At 37.2% G+C, this 22075-nt stretch overlaps 1 long non-coding RNA gene and 1 other non-coding gene across 2 annotated transcripts in view; one reads left to right on the top strand and one right to left on the bottom strand.

The window, feature by feature from the left end:
• LOC143686400 (uncharacterized) overlaps nt 1-22075 on the top strand; it is a 60480-nt gene that overhangs the window by 22328 nt on the left and 16077 nt on the right. The gene's annotated exons all lie outside the window — the stretch shown is intronic.
• LOC143652670 (U6 spliceosomal RNA) lies at nt 7836-7942 on the bottom strand. The gene has a single exon (XR_013160799.1). It is a non-coding gene; the product is annotated as a U6 spliceosomal RNA (small nuclear RNA).

The raw sequence follows: 22075 nt of genomic DNA, 5'->3' as shown, positions 1-22075 counted from the left end.
GTATTGTTCACGAACATGGGATATGTCCATGGGGAGTAGCCAATCCATGAAAATGAGATATCTTTCTGTTTTAGCTTGTCTTTAATTTCTTACAACAATTTTTTTTTGTAGTTTCTAGAATACAAGTTTCACACTTCTTTTGTTAAATTTTGTGGTGGTTAGGCTCACATGTCATCTTGGCCAGGTAATGGTGCCCAGTTTGGTCAAGCAAGCAGTTGCCTGTTACTGTGAGGACATTTCATGGACTTAAATCATCAATAAATTGATTAGTTAATGGCTGATTACATCTGTAATTAACTGAGGAGATTGCCTTTAGCAATGAGAAACATTTCATCCAATCAGTTGAAGGCTTTAAAAAGAGAAGTGATGACTTCAGCAGTCAGAAGAGGGAATTTTCATCTCTACCTCAGTTGCCCATCAAAGACCTTCATTGGAGTTCTCAGTTTACAGCCTACCCTATGGAATTTGGACTAATGCATTTCCACAGTTACATGAGACAATTTTATAAAACCTCATAATATTGACAGATGTCTCCTGTCAGTTCTGTTTCCCTAGAGAATCTTGACTAATACAAATTTATTCATATAAATTTTATTCTTCTTTATGGTATAGTAAAATGGAATTGCTCTTTTAATTTCATTTCAGATTACTCATTGCAAGTGTATAGAAATACAATTGATTTTTATATGTTGAGTTTATATTCTGCAACCTTGCTGAACTTATTTATTAGCTCTAATATTTTTTGGTGGATTCTTTAGGATTTTATTTTAGTTTTTGCATGAGTGACCCACTTAGAACCTCTAGTACAATATTGAAATGAAGTGGCAAGAGTAGATGTACTTTGGTTTTTCCTTATCTTAGGGGAAAACGTTCAGTCTTTCATCATTAAGTATATTAGCTTTGGGTTTCTAAAAGATGTCTTTTATCAGGTTGAGGAAGTTTCCTTCTACTCCTAGTTTATTTAGTGGTGTTATGTTTTGTTGTTGTTGTTTTTAATCATGAAAGGATATTAAATTTTGTGAAATGCTTTTTCTGAATTCATTGAGATAATCATGTGGTTTTTGTCTTTTATTCTATTGATGTGGTATATTAAATGAATTGGGCTTTTGTAAACCAACCTTGCATTACTGTGCCTGCTCAGCTCAGAGATATATCTAGACAAGTGTGAGGTTAGTGATGAAGCCTAGTTATGATGCTGAACTCCCCCCCTTCTTTTTACAGTTTACTATTATGTGTGGCATTTCTAATGGCATCTTCTATTAAATGTCACGCTGTTAAATCTAAACTTCACAATATCTCAGTTTCCTAATCGTTATAGGGTTCTTACTAAATTTTCTGAACTAGAAAATGTGAGAAACTGGTCTGTTCTCTTTCCCTTTATCCAAAGATATATGGAGAGTATTTTGTATTGCCCATAGCACTTCTGCCTAAATTGAGTCAGAACAGGATGAAATTCTTAAACACAAAATGAATGTCTATAATAAACCTTTCAAACAGAACACATTCTTACTAAGTTATATTGTTGTTTTTATGAGAGTCTTAGCTTTTATGATTTTTAACTTCTCTATAAGGCTCAAATTCTATCATTCTTGGTTCGAAACCAAACTTACCTTTTCCTATAAATTTGCAAGGGCCCACAAACCAAATTGGGCTTGCAGGTAGGTTTTATTTTGTTCACAGGCTTTTGAAATTTAGGCCAAGCATGATCTCTTGAGGCAGACACCACACTCAACTTTTTATTATCTCCTACTCTGTATTTAAGCCTGGTCCCTAAAGGCTTTGGGGTTTGTGATGACTGCAGTAAACCATTTTGTTTTTGACATCTTTATTTCTCTCAATGTAATGACTATCTACTGGTTACACATGTTTTAAATCTTGTAGTCACTTTTTGTGATTTTTTTGTAAGTTTTTCTTTGGTCTTTATAAAAATACTATCCAAATAATGTATGAATAAATTCTCATTGTAGAAGATGTAGACTATCAAAAGTACCCAAATCCTGAAAGTCCTACTTCACTCCTGTCTATCATCCCTTCTCCTTCGAGTAATCATTACCAATAACTTGCAGTGTATTTTTGCAATCCACTTTTTAGACTTTTATAGACGTACACATATTAGTGTCATTAACTTTTTACAGAAAAAGTAGGCTGCACAAATACACCCCAATTTATTGATAATAGTTACCTCTATTGGGAAAGGAGTGCTAGAGATTAGCAAAGGAGGACTTTTCAGTTTTCAGCCATGCTATTATTGCTATATGAATGTAATTTGCATGTATCTTTTTGTGTGAAGCCTAACTCAGTAAGACACAAAACCCAGAAGCTATAAATGAGCATACTGATAGAGCATATGGATATTGATAGATTGACTGTGTAATATTTTATCATATGACAGGACTCAACCAGAGAAGCAAAGCCAGTAGGGGGAATATACCTACATATCCATATGCACACACACACACACACACACACACACACACACACATACACACAAACATATATAGACATAAAACAAAGGATTGGCTTATGTGATTTTTGGGGCTGGTTAAGCAAGTCTGAAATCTGTGGGACAGATCTTAAGGATAGAAGGTCACGGGCAGGCTGGAACTCACAGGGCAAAAGCTGTTGTCCACAGAGGGAGTTTCTTCTCTGTTTTGGGGAAGTTTCAGTCTGCTTTAAAGCCTTTTGACTGACTGAGTCAGGCCCACGCAGATTATTCAGTAAATTGACTTACTTAAAGTCAACTCATTGGGAACTTTAATTACATATGCAAAATATCTTCATAGCAACCCCAAGATTAGTGTTTGATTGAGTATCTGGGTCCTGTAGCCTAGCTGAGTTGGCACATAAAAAAGCCATCACATTCAACAAATGGTGCAAGGACTACTGGATTGCCACATGCGAAAGAATGAAGTTGGACCCCTACTTCACACCATATACACAAATTAACTCAAAGTTGATCAATGGTCTAAATATACACACTAAACGGATAAAACTTCTATAAAATAGTACAGAGTAATCTTCTTGACCATGGAGTTGATAATTGATTCTTTTTTTTTTTTTTTTTAAAGGAAAGACAGAGAGAAGGAAGGAAGGATAGAAGGAAGGAAGGAAGGAAGAAAGGGAAACATCTTTAAACATTTTCTTGTTTTATTGTATTCTGTTTCTCCGTTTTTTGTTACATGGGCTAGGGCCGGGAATCGAACCGAGGTCCTCCGGCATAGCAGGCAAGCACTTTGCCCGCTGAGCCACCGCGGCCCGCCCGATTCTTAAATATGACACCAAAAGCATGAGCAACAAAAGAATAAAATAATAAATTGGATATCATCAAAACTAAAAACTTGTGCATCAAAGGACATTATCTAGAAAATAAAACAACCTACAGAATGGGAGAAAATATTTGTGAATCATATATCTGATAAAGGTTGACTATTCAGATCATATTAAAAAACAAACAAACCCTAGAACTCAAAAAAAGACAAACAGCTCAATTTACAATGTGCAAAGGACTTCTATAGACATAATTCCAAAAAGGATCAATAAGCACGTGAAAGATGCTCAACATTGATACTATTAAAAGTTCACAAAATGCAGAGGAATAGGCATTGCCATTCCTATATAAATACTTTGGTGAGAGTATGCATTGATGAAGTCTTTTCTAAGGGAAACTTGGCAGTTTCTATGAAAGTTTCAAAAAAGCATCCTTTTTTTCTGGTGAGCTACTGTTAGGAATCCATCCTCTCTTACTTCCTTTGCTAATTACCAAATTCAATTTTTTTTAATTTTGGCTTTAAAAGGGGGAATTTATTAAGCTGCAAGTTTATAGTTCTAAAGCTGTGAAAATGTCCAGATTAGAGCAAGGCTATAGAAATGTCCAATCTAAGGCATCCAGGGAAAGATAACTTGGTTCAAGAAGGCTGATGACATTCACGGTTTCTCTCTCAACTGGAAAGGCACATGGTGAATATGATGAATTCTGCTGACTTTCTCTCCAGGCTCCTTGTTTCATGAAGCTTCCCCAGGGGCTTTTTCCTTCATCTCTAAAGGTCTCTGACTGCTTGGGTTCTTGTGGTTCTTGTGGCACTCTCCAAAATGTTTCCTCTTTTAAAGGATTCCAATAAACTTATCAAGACTCACCTGGAATGGGTGGAGTTACATCTCCCTCTAATCAAAGGTTAATACAACAATTGGGTGTATCAGTACTGTGGAGATAATTGAATCGAGTTTCCAACCTACAATACTGAATAGGGATTAAAAGAAATGGCTGCCCCCACAAGCTGGATCAGGATTAAAACATGGCATTTCTATGGTACATAGTCCTTTCGAACCAGCACAGTTACTGTTAGCTCTAGTCCATAGCTTGTAATAGGTATATTTTCCCCCATATACTCTTCTATTCTTTTTTTAAAAATATTTTTATTCCGATATCTTTATGTACCGTACAGTCCGTCCATAGCATACAATCAATGGTTCACAATATCATCACACAGTTGATATTCATCACCATGATCATTTTAGAACATTTGCATCACTTCTGAAAAAGAAGGAGAAGAAAAGAAAAACTCCATACATCCCATACCCCTTACCTGTCCCTCTCATTGACCACTAGTATTGCAGTCTATCCAATTTTTAACCCTTATTCCCCTCCTTCATTATACAGTTATCTATTTTTGTCCTTATTTTTTACTCATCTGTCCATAGCTTGGATAAAGGGAGCATCAGACAGAAAGTTTTCACAGTCACATGGTCATATTGTAAAAACTATACAGTTATACAATTGTCTTCAAGAATCTGGGCTACTGGAACATAGTTCAACAGTTTTGGGTACTTCCCTCCAGCCACTCCAATATACCATAAACTGAAAAAAGGATATCTATATAATGCACAAGAATAATCTCCAGGATAACCTCTTGACTTTGTTTGAAATCTCTCAGCCACTGAAATTTTATGCAGTCTCATTTCTCTCTTCCCCTTTTTGGTCAAGAAGCCTTTCTCAATCCTGTGATACCTGGTCCCAGCTCATGCTGGGAGTCCTGTCCCACATTGTCAGGGAGATTTACACCCCTGAAAATCATGTCCCATGTGGGGATACCCCTCTACTTTTTTAAACTTTTTTTATTGTATAATATAGCATATATACAAAGCAAAGAAAGGAAAAAGCAGTAGTTTTCAAAATACTCTTCAACAAGTAGTCACAGGACAGATCCCAGAATTTGTAATGGCCTATCATACTATCATCTCAGATTTTTCCTTCTAGCTGCCCCAGAATATTGGAGGCTAGAAGGAATATATATATTTTTTATCATCCCTTTTTTTCTTTTTTTTTTGTGAAAAACAACATATATGCAAAAAAGCAATAAATTTCAACACACAGCACAACAATTAGTTGCAGAACAGATCCAAGGTTAGTATGGACCACAATCCCACAATTCTAGGTATCCACTTCCAGCTGCTCCAAGACACTGGAGAGCAAAAGAAACATCAATACAATGATTCAGCAATCATACTTGTTTGTAAACCCTACCTTCTCTGCACAACTCCACCATCACCTTTGATCCCCCTCCCATTCTTAGGAGTATTTGGGCTATGGCCATTCTAACTTTTTCATGTTGGAAGGGGCTGTCAATAATATGGGATAGGGAGATGGAACCAGCTGATGTTCTGGAGAGGCTGGGCCCTCTAGGTTTCAGGAGTTATCTGATCCAGTGACCCAACCGGAGGTTGTAGGTTTCTGGAAAGTTACTCTAGTGCATGAAACTTTGGCAGAATCTTATATGTTGTCCTAGATGTTCTTTAGGATTTGCTGGAATGGTTTTGGTTAGGGTTTGGCAAGTTATGTTAGGTAGCAATAACCTAACTGAAGTTTGCATTAAGTGTAACCTCCAGAGTAGCCTCTCGACTCTATTTGAACTCTCTCAGCCACTGACACCTTATTTGTTACACTTCTTTCCTCCTTTTGCTAAGGATGGCATTGTTGATCCCACGGTGCCAGAACTGGACTCATCCCTGGGAGTCATCCCCCATGCCACCAGGGAGACTTTCACCCCTGGATGTCATGTCCCATGTAGGGGGGCGGGCAATGATTTCACTTGCAGAGTTGGGCTTAGAGAGAGTCAGGCCATATCTGAGCAACAAAAGAGGTCCTCCAGAAGTAACTCTTAGGCACACCTACAGGTAGGCTAAGCTTTTCCATTACATACATAACCTTCACAAGAGCAAACCTCAAGAACAATTCATTTAGGTGTCCCTAATGTTTGTCACAATATCAGAGGTTTCCCCGGTGGCAAAGATTCATAGTTCTATATATTTTCTTCCATTCCTCAAGGGACTTTGCCAATACTTTTAAATTATCTTCTTAACATATTCTAGGATGTATCCAGGCCTTACCTTAAACTATACAGGATTAAAGGCCCTCATTCTTATTCTGGGCACCCTGTGTTTTGATTATTTAAATGAACTATCTCTATAGGTTGAGTTGGATTATGTGCTATAGAAAATTTAGTTTCTGGGCAAAATGAAACTTTCTTCCTTTGGTCTCAAAGAGTAGGTGAGGTTCTAAAATATAGACAAGGTCTTCCTTACCCCTGTGTTCTGAATTACCTTAATCCCGACCTGATCACCTTCATTCTTATCTCTGAATACCAGGTTATACATATATAAATAGCCACTCAAAATCCAGAGATAACAATTACCACTCCAGACAAAATGTGACTGCTGCAAGAGCTTACAGTCTAGGCCCCTGGTTTTTTAATAAGTACTTTCTAAGTGAGACCATACAATAATTGCTTTTCGTTTCTAGCTTATTTTGCCTCACCAAATGTCCCCTGGGTTCATTCACAATGTTGCATGCCTCACAACTTCATTCCTTTTTGTAGCAGCACAATATTCGATCATATGTATGCACCATCGTTCACCAATCTACTTCTCAGTAAGTGCATCCTTCAGCCACCTGCATCCATTGAGGCATCATGTATAATGCCCAAAGTCCACAGTCCATCAACACTCTCAATTTTCAATAATTTCATTGTTCCCAAAAGAAAAATCATCAATAAACACACCCTCACCAAATAGGAAATCTAAAGCTCCCCTTAACACTTTTCCCTCCTCCATTATTTACCCCTGGTGTTGCTGTGGTACTACTGATGTTTTCCTGTTAAACATATCCCATAGTATGCAATGGCATACCCTGAACTTAAACACTTTTTGTACATATACATTTGAAGTAGTTTATGCAAGAACTTATTTATATTTCTAGTGTTAGTCAGTGGGATTCATAGGTCTTACAACCTCTTTCAATCTTGTTTACCTTCGATATGTTAGTATTGCTTATAGACATACTAGTGAATTGCCTTCATGTCTATCTATTCTCTGACATTTGAGTTCAACCTCATTAGCTAACTGTTTACCCATCTCTAATGTCTATGTATCTCTAAGTCCCCTATATTCTGTATTATAAGCCTCTAATTTTACCTTTATTATAGTCATAAAAGTGGAGTCATACAGTATCTATCCAGCTGTGTGGCTTATTTCACTCAGCATTATGTCCTCAAGGCTTATCCACCTTGTCATGTGCTTCAGGATGTCACTTCATCTTACTGCTGCATAATATTTCATCGTATGTATTAGACTACATTTTGTTAATCCACTTGTCTCTTGATGGGCACTGGGATTGTTTCCATCTTTTGTCATTTGTGAATAATGCTGCTATGAACATTGGTGTACAAATTCTGTTTGTGTCCCTGCTTTCAGCTCTTCTGGATATATACCGAGTAGTGCTATTTCTGGGTCAAAGGGCAACTCGATATTTAGTTTCCTAAGGAACTGTGCCTATACCATTAAAAAATATGGAATGCTTCACGAATTTGCATGTTATCCTTGTGTAGAGGCCATGCTAATCTTCTCTGTATCGTTCTAATTTTAGTATATGTGCTGCCGAAGTGAGCACCACATTCAATTTTTAATCCTTTTGTGATTGGGCTTCCCAAATGAATTCCTTATCTCTTTCTGTCTGTCCATCTTTATCCCTCCCTCCATCCCTCTCTCTCACTCTCTCCCTCCCTCCCCCACAGACACACACACAATATACTACAGTAATGTTCATAATAGGCCTAAACTAGAAACAACCCAAATATCTACCAACTGTAGCATGGATGAATAACTTGTGATTTATTCATGGGATAAAATATTTGTCATAAAGTACATGTATTACAATTTCCAAGCAACAGCATGGAAGACTCTCAAAATATTCTTGGGCAAAAGAAGCAAAACACCAAAGGAAGCATAAGCCGTGATTTAATAAATTTCAAAACAGGCTAAACAAAACTACCTTATTAAGAGATACATATGTAGGTGGTAAAAGCATAGAGAATGATTCCCAATGTTATAACAGTGATTGCCTCTCAGGGATGAAGGAGGTTGTGACTGGGGAGGGGATTTCAGAAGACTCCTGTTGTTCTGCTGGTCTTTGAGTTCTTAATCTGGTTGATAGTGATACATTGAACTGAACATGCATGTTTTATTCTTTGTCTCTATCTGGTCATATTTCATTAACTTTTAAAATCCTCTTATGGAACTTTCTGGGGTACTGGCAATATTCTATGTCATGACCTAAATAGTGGTTGCATTAACATTTACATATGTTTTCTACATTTTTCTGTTTGTTTTATTTGACTATAATATTATTAGACATGAAGTAGATCAAAACCCTTTATGAATTACTCCCTATTTACAGCACGACATTCAGACTCCTCGTCTGAACTTTCAAATTCCTCTACAGTCTGACTACCAACAACCTCACAGCCTTTCTAACCAATTCTTATTACTGTCTTCAATAAAACAAACAAAAAACTAACCATTAAAAAACAAACAAAACAAGACCCAAAGACATCCCAACAGATAATAATTTTACTAAGTTGTCTTAAAAAAAAAAAAAGACTTTCTTTTTATGCTTTATTTGAAGGGGAGATTTTGAATCGCCCACTGCATGTTTAAATTGAATCAGCAAGATAAAATGTCTGCTTAGTCTTAGAAATAATGAATGTGTCTATAGCACATTTCTCAAAAAGAACAGTTCTCCCAAGTTGTTATATACCGGGCATTGTGTATTAAGAATATTCTTTCAGTTTAAATCAACTAAAGCACATTTTTTTAAGGCAAGTCTACATCATGTTAGATATTGGTTTATGTCCAACCAAGCCTAGTGAAAAACAAATAAACATCCTAATTGAACCTCCAGTCTTAAGACACAGACTATCAGTTTCACACTTAGTCATAGTCAACTTCACACATGGATGCCACTAAAAAAACCAGCGCCAAAAGGTTCCTGGAAAATGGGACTTATTAGGTTCACAGACATTTGCTGCAAATATTTGAGGCCCATGGTTCGGGTGGAGATCTCACCAAGAAGATTAACGGGCAGCTTCCAGGGGAAAGACGAGGGAGGGGCAGGATGTGGTCTTGGTGATTCAGAAGCGCCCCCCTTCCCCACCCCTCTTCTGAGTCAGTGCGCAGCCTCACGGACTCACGTGGTACAGCTATGGCTCTTGATTGAGCTGTCAAACCAGATCCTCTCTGTTTTCCTTCATTAAAGTGCTTGGTGATTTTCAGATGCCCACTTGGTAATAGGAGGAATCTTATTCTGTCTCTCCAAATTAGTCAAGCAACACATCTTGGAAGCCTTCTGATCTAATAAATATGATGGCGTGAGGTGTATTGGGTTTTTTAAACAATTACTTCGCTAACCTAGTCCTTAATATGGTAAGGTGGCATCACCAGTTCAGAAGCAGCCTTGCTAGTAATTGAGACTCTGAGGTATGGAGCCAAGCACACTGCTCTGCCACTTTCCAGACTTCTAAGTTTAGAGCCCATGTATCACTCTTTTTCACGCCAGGGTATAAATCATGTGCTTATAATATGATTGGTGCACTGGGGACAGAGAGTCATCCTTGTTGATGGCAGAAGTTTCAACAAGCTCCAATTCCTGGGGTAGCAATGGCAGTTATGCTGGTGATCTTGTCTCAGCTCCAGGAATGGCAATGCAGAGGAGGGGGTGCAGTGTCCAGTACTGGGCAGCAACATATTCTTGTTCCACTGGATGAGCTCCATGATCTGATTTGAGGTATTATTCATAGCAGCAGCATCCTCAACTTGGCTACCCTGGCAATGCTGGGAGTTATGCAATGCTTTTTTGACATTCTCTCTCTTTTCTTTTTTTTTCTTTTTACATGGGCAGGCACTGGGAATCGAACCCAGGTCTCCGGCCTGGCAGGTGAGAACTTTGCCACTGTGCCACCATTGCCCACCCTATGCAATGCCTTTTTAATACATTTTTAGTTGCAGAAACCAAGCTGTTGATTTTGCTTAAATGCAACTAAGAGAATTGACTGATAATGAACTTGGGTAACTTTCTTAAATCTTCTCAACCTATTTTCTCATCTGCAAAATAACTTAGTAATATGTATCTCTTGGGAGACTTTAATTTGCTAGTGAATGCAAATATATGGTGTCTGGCACATAGTAAGGGTCCCCCAATTTATCTATTTCTATTAATAATTTGTGAAGGGCATAAGAAGAACATTGGATTATCTGTCTGTAGTAAGGGTTTATCTTAGTGTCAGGAATGCCTCACCATTGTTTAGGACTGTTAGCTTGGAGTATTAGAGATCATTATATATTAGCCTTAAGACCATAGCGATCCCATACAAACCTTACATAGAAAAAAAGAATTTCCTCTCTAATGCAATGACAAGATTAAAATAATTTAGGAATTTGGTTTTTGCTTGGTTGATTTTGGCAACCAAATATCTATTTAATTTACAGTTAACATGGACTGAAAGGGCACCAATTTTAAGTTTACAGTTTGACTATCACACATATCAAGATATAGAACATTAACAACATCACGGAAGCCTATCTTGTGCTCTCTTCCTGTCACTACATTCTCCAAAGGTGACCAGTACATGGAGTCCTATGATCATCAGTTAGTATTCCTATTTTTGAGTTTTATATAAATAGCATTACATAATGTGTACTGTTTTTGTTGCTCAGTGTTGTATCTTTGAGATTTATCCATGTTGTTGCACATAGAAATAGTTTTATTCATTGCTGTTTAGTATCTCATTATACATATATACTAGAATTTATTTATCCATTCTATTGATGGTTGGACATTTGGGTTGCTTCTAGTTTGATGCTATTGAGAATAATATACTAAGAGGATTGTGGGAAGACGGCGGAGCAGGGAGGTTGAAGACTCAGCTTTCTCACCAAAACAACTATCAAACAGGCAGGAGACTATCAAACGGGCAGAAATTATACGAAACAACTATTTTGAAATTCCAGAGGCCAGAAGAACACTGCCTATCCAGGGAAGAGAAGGACAAATTATGTTCAAGAACATTAAATTCCATGTGGTGGCTACTGGCTTCCATCCCCCAGTGATAGAAAGGGACATAAAAATTCTATTCCCCCAAATTGGGGGATCACTGATCATGGCTATTGTTTAGTTACTTCGGATCACTGGGGCCTGGCTCTGAGGGCTGCTGTTATTTCAACCTGTTTCAGACAAAGGCAGCAACAGACATTGTTTCAAGCATCCTGGACAGGGGTATGGCAGTGGGGTGGAAACTTAAAGATGCTGTTCTTCTTCAGGACTGAAGAGGATGGCTAATTGAAGGGCTGCATTTGTTGGGCAGGTCAGGAAAACTCAGCTTTGGGGAGCTATTGGAGAAGTTCTTGGCATCCTTCCTGATCCCCTCTCAGGGGCACTTTGGAGCCAGTATGCATCCCCTTTGTGGGTCCCTGGCCCTGTTTTGGCTAGGAATGAATGACTTTGGAAAGTCGTCTCCTGTGTTACCACCCCCCCCCCCCCCCCCCCCCCCCCCCCCCCCCCGCAGGAGTTTTCCCTCTAAGCAAAAGTAGCTTGAGATCATGAAAGAAGTGCAAAAACTATAGAGGCTGACAGTCTGGGGTGCCTGCCAGCTTCAAACACCCAGGAGAGGAAAGTCTGTCTCTTGACAAACAGAGGTGACATCCAAACTCCTATATACAGGAACTACTGTAGTTGAAGGCCACAATAACTGAAATGAAAAATGCCCAGGAAGGTTTCAGTAGCAGATTGGAGTTGGCAGAAGAAAGAATCAGTGAACTTGAGGACAAGACACTTGAAATGAGTGAGGCTGAGAAGCAAATAAAAACTAATTATTAAGAGTGAAACTGCCTAAGAAACCTCTGGGACACCATCACGAGCACAAGATACATATTATGAGAGTCCCAGAAGGAGAAGAGAGAAAGGGGTAGTAGGAATAGTCAAAGAAATAATGACAGACGACTACCCAAACTTAGCAAAAGATGTGAACATGTGTATTTGTGAAGTCCAGAAAACACCAAACAGAATGAACATGAAGAAAAAATACCCCATCATACTGATCACAGTCAAATGCAAAGGACAAGAAGGGAGTTCTGCTGCAAGAGGAAAGCAATGTATTATATACAAGGGAATCCTAATTAGATTGAATGCCAATTTCTCATCAGAAACAATGGACACAAAACGAGGGTGGGCTGAAATACTTTAAGGGCTGAAAGAAAACTGCCAGCCAATAATTGTATGTTTAGTGAGACTCTCTTTCAAAAATGAGGGAAAGAGTAAGACATTCTCAGATAAACAAAAGCTAAGGGAGTTTGTCACCACTAGACCTACCCTACAAGCAATGCTAACAGTAATTCTTCAGACTGAAACAAAAGGATATTGGATAGTGAGTCAAAGCAGCATAAAGAAATAAAGACCTGTAGTAAAGTTAACCATTTGGATAATTATAAATGCCAGTATTATTGTGTTGTATTGTTTGGTATGTAAATCTGCTTTTTACTTCCTACTGGGAAATATATGCAAATACATAAAAATAATGATAAATCTAGGTTTCGGATATACAATGTTCAAAGATATATGTGGTAACAAGTACAAAAAATTGTGGGGGGACAGCGGGATATAGGAAAAGTAAATGTGCAAATCAGATATGATTGTTCTATATTTAGGATGTTCACTTTTAACCTCATGGTAACCACAAGGAAAACAGATGAAAAACATATCCAGATAGATGTGAGAAAGCACTCAGTGCGGCACAACACAGAAAATCAAATAAATATAAAAGTAGGCATTAACAGAATTGAAAGACAAAAATGGTATAAGACTTAGAAATAACCAATTTCTCAGGTACCTTATCTAAAGGCAGATGATATCCATCTGCCACTTATTGATGATGTCCTTTTTGATCAGTTAATCAAGGTATTATCAGATTTCTCCACTGAATGGTTATTTTCCCTTCACAAATAATAAGCTATCTTTGGGGAGACACTAAGACCAACAAATATTCTGCTCCTCATCAAAATTCCATTTTAGATTTAGCGTACATTGACTATTCTTGCATAAACAATATGTGGTATGATGGTTGCAAATTAATGATTTTCCAACTCCAGCACTCCCTTCACTTCTACCCATCAATTCTTGGCATTTCCTTATAAGCAAGAGCTTGCCCATCTTCTCTATTAACTTACTTATGAATTTATTACTGATAAACTTATGGGTTCCTAATTTTAATGGTTTACAATTCATTATTCTTCTTACTTGATGCTTAAAATTGTTCCAGAATTGCGAAGTGGGAACCCCAAAGTTCTCATATGTCCCTATCTTTTTTGTTTTTAAGCACATCTTACTTTCTGGCAACATAAGATGTTTAAGTTCACCTTGTATACTGTGATTGTTGGGTTCATATGTCAACTTGGCCAGGTGATGGTGCCTAGTTGTCTGGTCAAGGAAACACTGGCCTATCTCTTGCTATGAGAACATTTCACTTAAATAATCAGTAAATTCGTTGTATCTATGGCTGAGTATATCTGCAGTTGGCTAAAGGGAGTGTCTTCCCCAATGAGAGATGTTCAATCTAATCAGTTGAAGGCATTTAAGGGGGACATGATGACTTCAGCTGTCAAAAGAGAGAACTTTCATCTCTTCTTCAGCCAGCTAGCCTCTCCTGGACAAGTCATCAAAAATCTTTTTCAGAGTTTGCCAGCTTGCAGCCTGCCCTACGGAATTTGTATTCATGCATCCCCACAGTTGCATGAGACACTTTTATAAAATCTCTTACTATTTACAGGTATTCCCGTTTGTTCTGTTCCCTAATGAGAACAGTGACTAATACATTTACCTTTGCCGCTCCAACCCTGGAATCACTGTTTCTCAAAGGAGTTCTGGTCCATTTTAATGAGAAATAATAGAAACCAGGATTTATATGCTGGATATGCTCATTGCTACTGGTGTATCTTTATTTCTAGTTCCTTTCAGCATGCTGAGCTAGGGGAGATATACTTTGTGTCTTGCACACAAACACACACACACATATATATATACACATATACTTGCACACACACATATATATATACACAGAACATATACTTACAATATATTACATTGTATATATATACACATCCATATATATGTTTTAGAATTTATGTATTTGTGCTCATATCTCCATTTCCAATTTAATTCCATTGGGTTCTCTTTTGCCTTTCCCGTTCTGTACTTGTATGCCTTGAATAAGCACTCAACAACATCAACCCATTTATTCATATGCTTATCCTATATCACATCTAAAATAATTTCAGTTTATCATTTTGCCCATACCACTACAAATACCCAAAATCATTAAAAAGAGTTCATGATTTATTTGCTTTCATCACCATTCCACTAAAAGTATACAGTTAAATACTTTATAAATTGCTTGGATTTTTTCTCCTTTTACCCTTTAGTGATACTATTGCAAAAGTTACCTTTTTATAAAGATAATTTTCTAAGTGTTTGATACCAGTATATAGAAAAGCAATTTATTTCTGTATGCCAAACTTATATCTAGCCAACTTACTAAATTTGCTAATTAATTTTAATATTTCCTGCTGAATTTTCTATAATATATATCATATTATCTGTAAAAAAACATTATTTTATTTATATTTTGTCTTATCTTTGTAACTTGGGTTCATTTTCTTTGCCTTATTAAACTGGCTTGGACCTCCAATACAGTGTTGAATAGCTGTGGCAATAGTGGACATTCTTATTTCCAATCTTAGAAAAAAAACTTTCAAAAATTCACATTCATTATCTGCTGGGTTGTTTTTTTTTTTTTTTGTAGAGACATAAGTTCTCTTCTATATCTAATTTACTAAGACTTTTTTTTTTAGAATAGTAAATGTGGTTTATTTATAAAATGGAATACTATACATAAGATAAAGTAATGTACTAATTTTCATGTATCAATAAGGTTAAATGTAAAAAACATGATGTTGAGTGAAAAAAGACCCAATGCCAAAGGATGTGGGCCAAATGATACTATTTATGTAAAATTTTAGAACATGCGAAGCAATAGTAAACATTTTTGTGGATACACAGCCATGTGGTAAAAATAGAAATATGGATGGGGAAGACCCCACCTTTGGGAGAGTGATTCCTTCTAAGGGAGCAGGGCCCAGGGAAGTAATTGAGATGGACAGGAGATTACAGCTGCTTCTGTAATGATTTATTCCTTTTAAAAATAAAGAAAGCTAGGAGAATTCAACTTCCCCAAGAGGAGAATTCCTGATATTTTCACAAGCAGTGGGGGCAGCCAAAGCAATAGGCCAAGCCCTCAATCTGGGGGGTTGTTCATATGAAATTTATACCCGCAAAGGATAGGCTAAGCCAACTTAAAATTAGGCCTAAGAGTTACCCCCAAGAGAACCTCTTTTGTTGCTCAGATGTGGCCTCTCTCTCTTGGCCAGCATGACAAGCAAACTCACTGCCCTCCCCCTCTCTACGTGGGACATAACTCAGGACCTTCTTGGCAACGTGGGACAGAAATCCTAGAATGAGCTGGGACTCAGCACCAAGAGATTGAGAAAACCTTCTCAACCGAAAGGGAGAAGAGAGAAATGAGACAAAATAAAGTGTAAGACTTTCTTTTTTAAAATCAGGTCTATTAAAGTCATTGTTTGCATCTCTTGAGATGGTTATGTCTCTCCCCCCTTTGTTAATGTGGTGACCAAATTTCAAATAATTAACTTTGCCTTTCTGAAAAAATTCATTCTTTGTCTTTAAATCCATCAACCTTGTTACTTGTTAGTATTTTGTTTAGGACTATTGCATCGATATTCATGAGAGATATTGCCTGTAATGTTTTGGTAAGAACATAATTAAGATTATGTTGCCTTTTCAAATGAGTTGAGCACAATTCCCTCTTTTTGCTTTTTTGGGGAAAATTTGGGTTAGATGTTATTTGTTGTTTTTAAAATATTTGTAAGAATTCACTGGTAAAGACATCTGAGCTGAAGAACAATTTTTTGTGGGAACATTTTAAATTATGAATTCAGTTTCTTAATAGACACGCCTACTCACATTTTTTGTTTCTTCTCATTATAATTGTGGTGCATTGTATTTTCATGCATTTCATCTAAATTTTCAAATGCAGTGGTATAAAGTCATTCATTTTATTCTCTTATTTAAAAAACATCTTTGGGTCTATTCCTGATATCTGTAATTTGTGCTTTTTCTCTTTTTCCTTTATTAGTCTTGCTAGGTGTTTTTCGATTTTATTAATCTTTTACTTTTGGCTTTCTTGATTTTTCCATTATGCAGTTCTTCTCTACTTAATTAATTTCAGTTTTTATATTTATTATTTATTTTTTCCCTACTATGTGGTGTTAATTTGCTGTTCTGTTTCTAGCTCTTTGTGTTAGATACTTAGATCGTTGATTTTCCAGCTTCTTTTCTGATGTATGCACTTAAGACTATGCATTTTCTTCTAATCATCCCATACAGGATAATACATGTTTTTTTCATTATTTAAACAAATGCATTCTATTTTTTACTGTGATTTCTCCTTTTATTCATCCATTATTTGGGAATGATTGCTTAATTCCAAACTTTCATGCATTTTCAACTAATTTTTTTATTATTGATTTTAGCTTAATTCATTGTTGTCAGAGAACAAAGTATATATGGTTTAAATCCTTTTATATTTGTTAAGACTTACTTTCTACCTAGCAATCTACTTTTGGAAAAATTTATGCACGCTTAATAAGAAATCATATTCTGAAATTATCAGGTACACTGTGCTATATATCTGTCAAGTTCATTATGTTATTCAAAGTAACTGATTTTTCTCTGCTTGTTCTATCAGTTACTAAGAAAGGCATGTTGATTTCTCAAATTATGATTGTACATTTGCCGATTTCTCCTTAAAACTTTTTCAGTTTTTACTTTAAATATTCTTAGACAAACTATGAAGTATACAGATTTAATATTATTATATATGTGTATGTATGTGTCTGTGTGAAGTTATGTATTTATATATATAGTTACATATATATTTGTATTATCTGAAGCTACTGGTATCAACATTTTACCACTTCAAGTAAAGTGTGGAAACCTTACTTCCATTTAGGTCTCTTTATCTTCCCTATTTTAACATGTCATTCTCTTGAAAATGAGATGGTTATAACTTTTTTCAATCATCAAATATGATTTAGAAAAATCATGATTAGAGGATATTCTATTGTATTTACCAATGTTTTCTGAAATTTCCATTGTTCCTTCTTCCCTTCTGATGCCCCAAGATGATTTCTTTTATAATTTCCTTTCTGTTTGAAGAACTTCCTTTAGCCAGTCTGTAAGATCAGTCTGCTATTAATGGTAAAGTCTTTTAGTTTTTCTTCATCTGAGAATGTCTTTAGTTCCCTTTGTTCTTGAAGAATAGTTTCACAGATACAGCATTTGTGCTTGGCAGTTCTTTTCTTTTAGCACTTGACAAATACTGGGCCACTGTCATGGTCACCTTCTTATTTTGGGTGACAAATGGTAAGACACCCTGCTGTATTATTCCTGCAGACCTAGGGTCCCTAGGCAGTTTTGCTTCCTCTTTCTACCTTCTGAAATTCTCCTTTGCCTCTAAAGTAATTTCTAGATTTTATACTTGCACTTAGTAGGAAGAAGCAGGGAGAAAGGAGGCTATGTCATCTTGTCCAGACCAGAAGTCTCTCTCAATTTTTTGTTTTGAAAGGATGTCTTCTTAAGTATAGAATTGTGAGTTGACTGTTCTTTTTTGTTTTGCCCCAGTCCTTTAAAGATTCTAGACTATTTTCTTTTTTGCTTCCATTTTTATGTTGAAAAGTCAGCTGTTAGTCTTTTTATTGTTCCTTTAAAGGTGATAATAAACATTTTCTGGATGTTTTTTAGACATTTGCTTTGTCTTCAGTTTTTAGCAGTTTTGCTATTATTATTTGTGTAACAACAGTGTGTGTGTGTGTATGTGTGTGTTTAAGTCCTTCTTGGGTTGCATAGCACTTCTTGAAACTGTGGTTTAATGTCTTCTATCAGTTTTGTAAATTTTTTGGCTAATATTTGTTCACATATATTTTTTGCTTTATTCTTTTTACAAGACTTTAATTGGAATTATGTTAGACCTCTTAATTATGACTGTGGTGGTTAGGTTCTAGTGTCAACTTGGCCAGATGGTTATGCCCAGGTGTCTAATCAGGCAAGCATTGGCCTGACCACTGCTGCAAGGATATTTCATGGCAGGTTGATTAAATCATCAGTCAGTTGATTGCAACTGTGGTTGATTACATCTGCAAACAACTAAAGTGTGCTTTCACAACAAGATAATCCAATCAGTTGAAGGCTTTTATGGAAGAAGAGAGGTTCTTTCACTGCTTCTTTAACCAGCAAGCCTCTCCTGTGGAGTTCATCTGGACACCTCATTGGAGCTGCCAGCTTTACAGCCTGCTCTATGGATTTTGGACTCTTCCTTTCCCACAGTTGTGTGAGACAGCTTTATAAATCTCAAATTTACAGATCTCTCTTCATTCTGTTTCTCTAGAAAACCTTGACTAACACTATGTGTTTTATTTTCCTTTTTCTATTTTTCTTCTTTTCTTTCTTACTCCATGATTCAATCTGGATTTTTTTCTATATATTCACTAATTTTCTTTTGCTGTATCTATTCTGCTGTTAATACATCCATCTATCAAATTCCTAACTTCAGTATTTTTTTAATTGTAGGGTTTATATTTCACAGTTTTAAAAGTAGATTTTGGGTGGGCCATGGTGGCTCAGCCGGCAGAGTTCTCACCAGCCAGGCTGGAGACCCAGGTTCAAATCCCAGTAATTGCCCATGCAAAAAAAAAAGGAGATTTCAACTCTTTGCTGAAATTTTTTTTATCTTTATAGCCATTTCTTTCAACATATTATTCAGAGCTATTTTAAAATTAGTGTTTGATAACTCCATTGTTTAGCTCACCTATGATTCTTTTTTATTTGTGTTTGTTTTCTTCTAGTCTTTGTCCTGTTTCCTTGCATATTTTTAATTGACTATCAGATATTTTCTATGAAGAACTATGGCATCTCTGAATGTAGCAATCTTCTTCCAGAGCAGATTTTTTTTTCCCTATAAGATAGAGGATATACAGACCACTGTAACCTGGTTTGTCCTTTCTCCTAGGGCATTTATTTCCATTGTGAAAGCCTGGAGATGGTTACCACTGTTTATTTTCCTTAGTGGTCTCTAAATTCGAATTTTTATTTCTTTGGCAGTGTTAAACTGCCCAAATTTCTGCTTAGCTTTTGCTTTTTTTTTTTTTTTTCTCACATGAGCACGCATGGGGAATCGAACCCAGGTCTCTGGCATGGCAAGCGAGAACTCTGCCTGCTAAGCCACCTGGCCCGCCCCCTCTGCTTAGCTTTTTAACTGTTGTTTGCTTGTTGCTGTCATTTAGCCCCACGTGCCTATCTTAAGAATTAGCAAATGCTCTATAGGAAAATTTCACACATGTTGTTGGATTACCTCCCATTTCTTTCTCTTCTACTAAAAAGTTGTAGAGGAAGTTCCAGGAAGATGGTGGAATAGGATAGATTGAGTTCAGCCCTGCTCCAAAGAACAGTTAGAAAGGGACAGGAGGGTAACTGAGACTGTGATTCCAGAGTGTAAGTGACCTGGGAGAGAGAGACTTCACCACATAGGGCCCTGGTTGCAAAAGCTGAGGAACTGAGAAGCCAAGAGCCGGAGACCATCTGGCTGGTACAAACAGCCTAACACTGAAGCCCAGAGCACTCAGGAGTGCAAGGATGGGTTAACAGGGTCTAGGAAGTAAGCCGAGAGCATTACTTGAATGTACTATCCTTACCAGTGCAGCGCCGTGACCCGCGACTCACGCCACACCCCACAGATCTGTAACCCTTCACCCACCTCCACTCCCTGCCCTGCAGTCCCACACCCCCACCCCAAGTGCAGCTCAGCCCACCTGTCCTGCACCCCACCCAAGCACTATCTCCCCCTCCCTGCTCCCTGCAGGCTGTTGCCAGTGCATAAAGGTTGCCAGTGCATAAAGGATATGGTGCTTACCTCCATATCCAGGCTACACCTGCCCCCAGCCCAAACAGTCGCACAGCCCGCCCCTCCCCCAGCTCTGCACATGAGTACATCACTTTAGGGCACTCCTAGACCTGTGCATGGGCATGGCCCCCAGTCACGCACCTCCAGCTCTGAGAAAGTGCTGACCTGTGCAGCTGGGTCACATCCACCCCCAGCCCATACAGGTATAATGCCAACCTGCTGTCATAGCTCTGCGCATATGCACAAAGGCCCCCAAACCCTAGACCAGCGCACATTAAGGGCCATGCCCCCATGCACCCGCACAGCCATATCCTCCCACACAGGTGGATGCCCACGTTCACAAGCACCAACACAGCATCCCCAACCTGCACATATACTTGTGCTGCAATGCATCACTGCACTATTGTGCCTTGCCCCATGCCCTGCATATTGCAACACATCCATCCTACAAGCACAAAACTTTAGTCTACTGAAGGATATCAACTTCCAAAGTAAATTAATCAAGATATTTACATGTGGTGCAAACAACAGAAGATCACTAAACATATTACAATGTAGACAGATACAGCCTAGCCAAATGACCAAATTAGAACACCAGAGGAGACACAAATGTTGGAACAACTAATTAAAGATGTCATATAACTCTACTAAATAAAATAAATGGGATGGCTAATGACATAAAGGAGATCAAGAAGACACTAGAAGAGCATAAAGAAGAATTTGAAAGAATAAATAGAAAAATAGCAGATATCACAGGGATTAAAGATTCTGAAGACCAAATAAAAAAGATACTAGAGACACACAACAGCAGAATTGAAGAGGCAGAAGGAAGAATAAACTAGCTAGAGGACCGGACAACTGATTTCAAACACTCAAAACAGCAAATGGCAAAATGATGGAAAAAATTTGAATTAGATCTCAGGGAATTAATGGACAAAACAAAGCACACAAATATAAAAATCACTGGTGTCCCAGAAGGAGAAGAGAATAGTTAAGGGCTAGGAAGAGTAGTTGAGGATATAATGGGGAAAAACCTCCCAACCCTTATAAAGGACATAAATATGCAAGTCAAAGAAGTTCAGTGAACTCCAAAATAAAATAAATTCAAATAGGCCTTCCCCACGACACATAATAATCAGCCTGTCAAATGTTGAAAAGAAGCAGAAAATTCTGAAGGCTACAAGAGAAAAACAAGCTACTACATACAAGGGAAAACACATAAAACTAAGTTCAGACTACACAACTGGCACCATGAAGGTGAGAAGGCAGTGGTATGATAAATTTAAGATCCTGAAAGAGAAAGACTTTCAGCCAAGAATTCTGTATCCAGCCAAATTGTCCTTCAAAACTGAGGGAGAGATTAAAATTTTCACAGACAAACAAATCCTGAAAGAATCTGTCAACAAGAGACTGGCCCTACAGAAATACTAAAGGAAATTCTGTCAGTTGGAAAAAGAGACAGGAGAGGGAGGTCTGGGCACAGTAAGTAAGGGTAACTTAAAAGATAAAAAGAAAAAGAGGGGAAAGAATATATAGGTCTGACAAGCAAAATCCAAAAGATAGGATGGTGGATTTAAGAAATACTTTTTTAGTAATAACTTTGAATGATAACAGATTGAATTTACCAATTAAAAGATACAGATTATATTATATTATATTAAGAA

This window comes from Tamandua tetradactyla, chromosome 1 (genome assembly GCF_023851605.1).
Source record: "Tamandua tetradactyla isolate mTamTet1 chromosome 1, mTamTet1.pri, whole genome shotgun sequence".
Lineage (NCBI taxonomy): Eukaryota > Metazoa > Chordata > Mammalia > Pilosa > Myrmecophagidae > Tamandua > Tamandua tetradactyla.
Note: the sequence above shows the minus strand (reverse complement) of the source record. Positions and strands in the feature narration are given on the sequence as shown.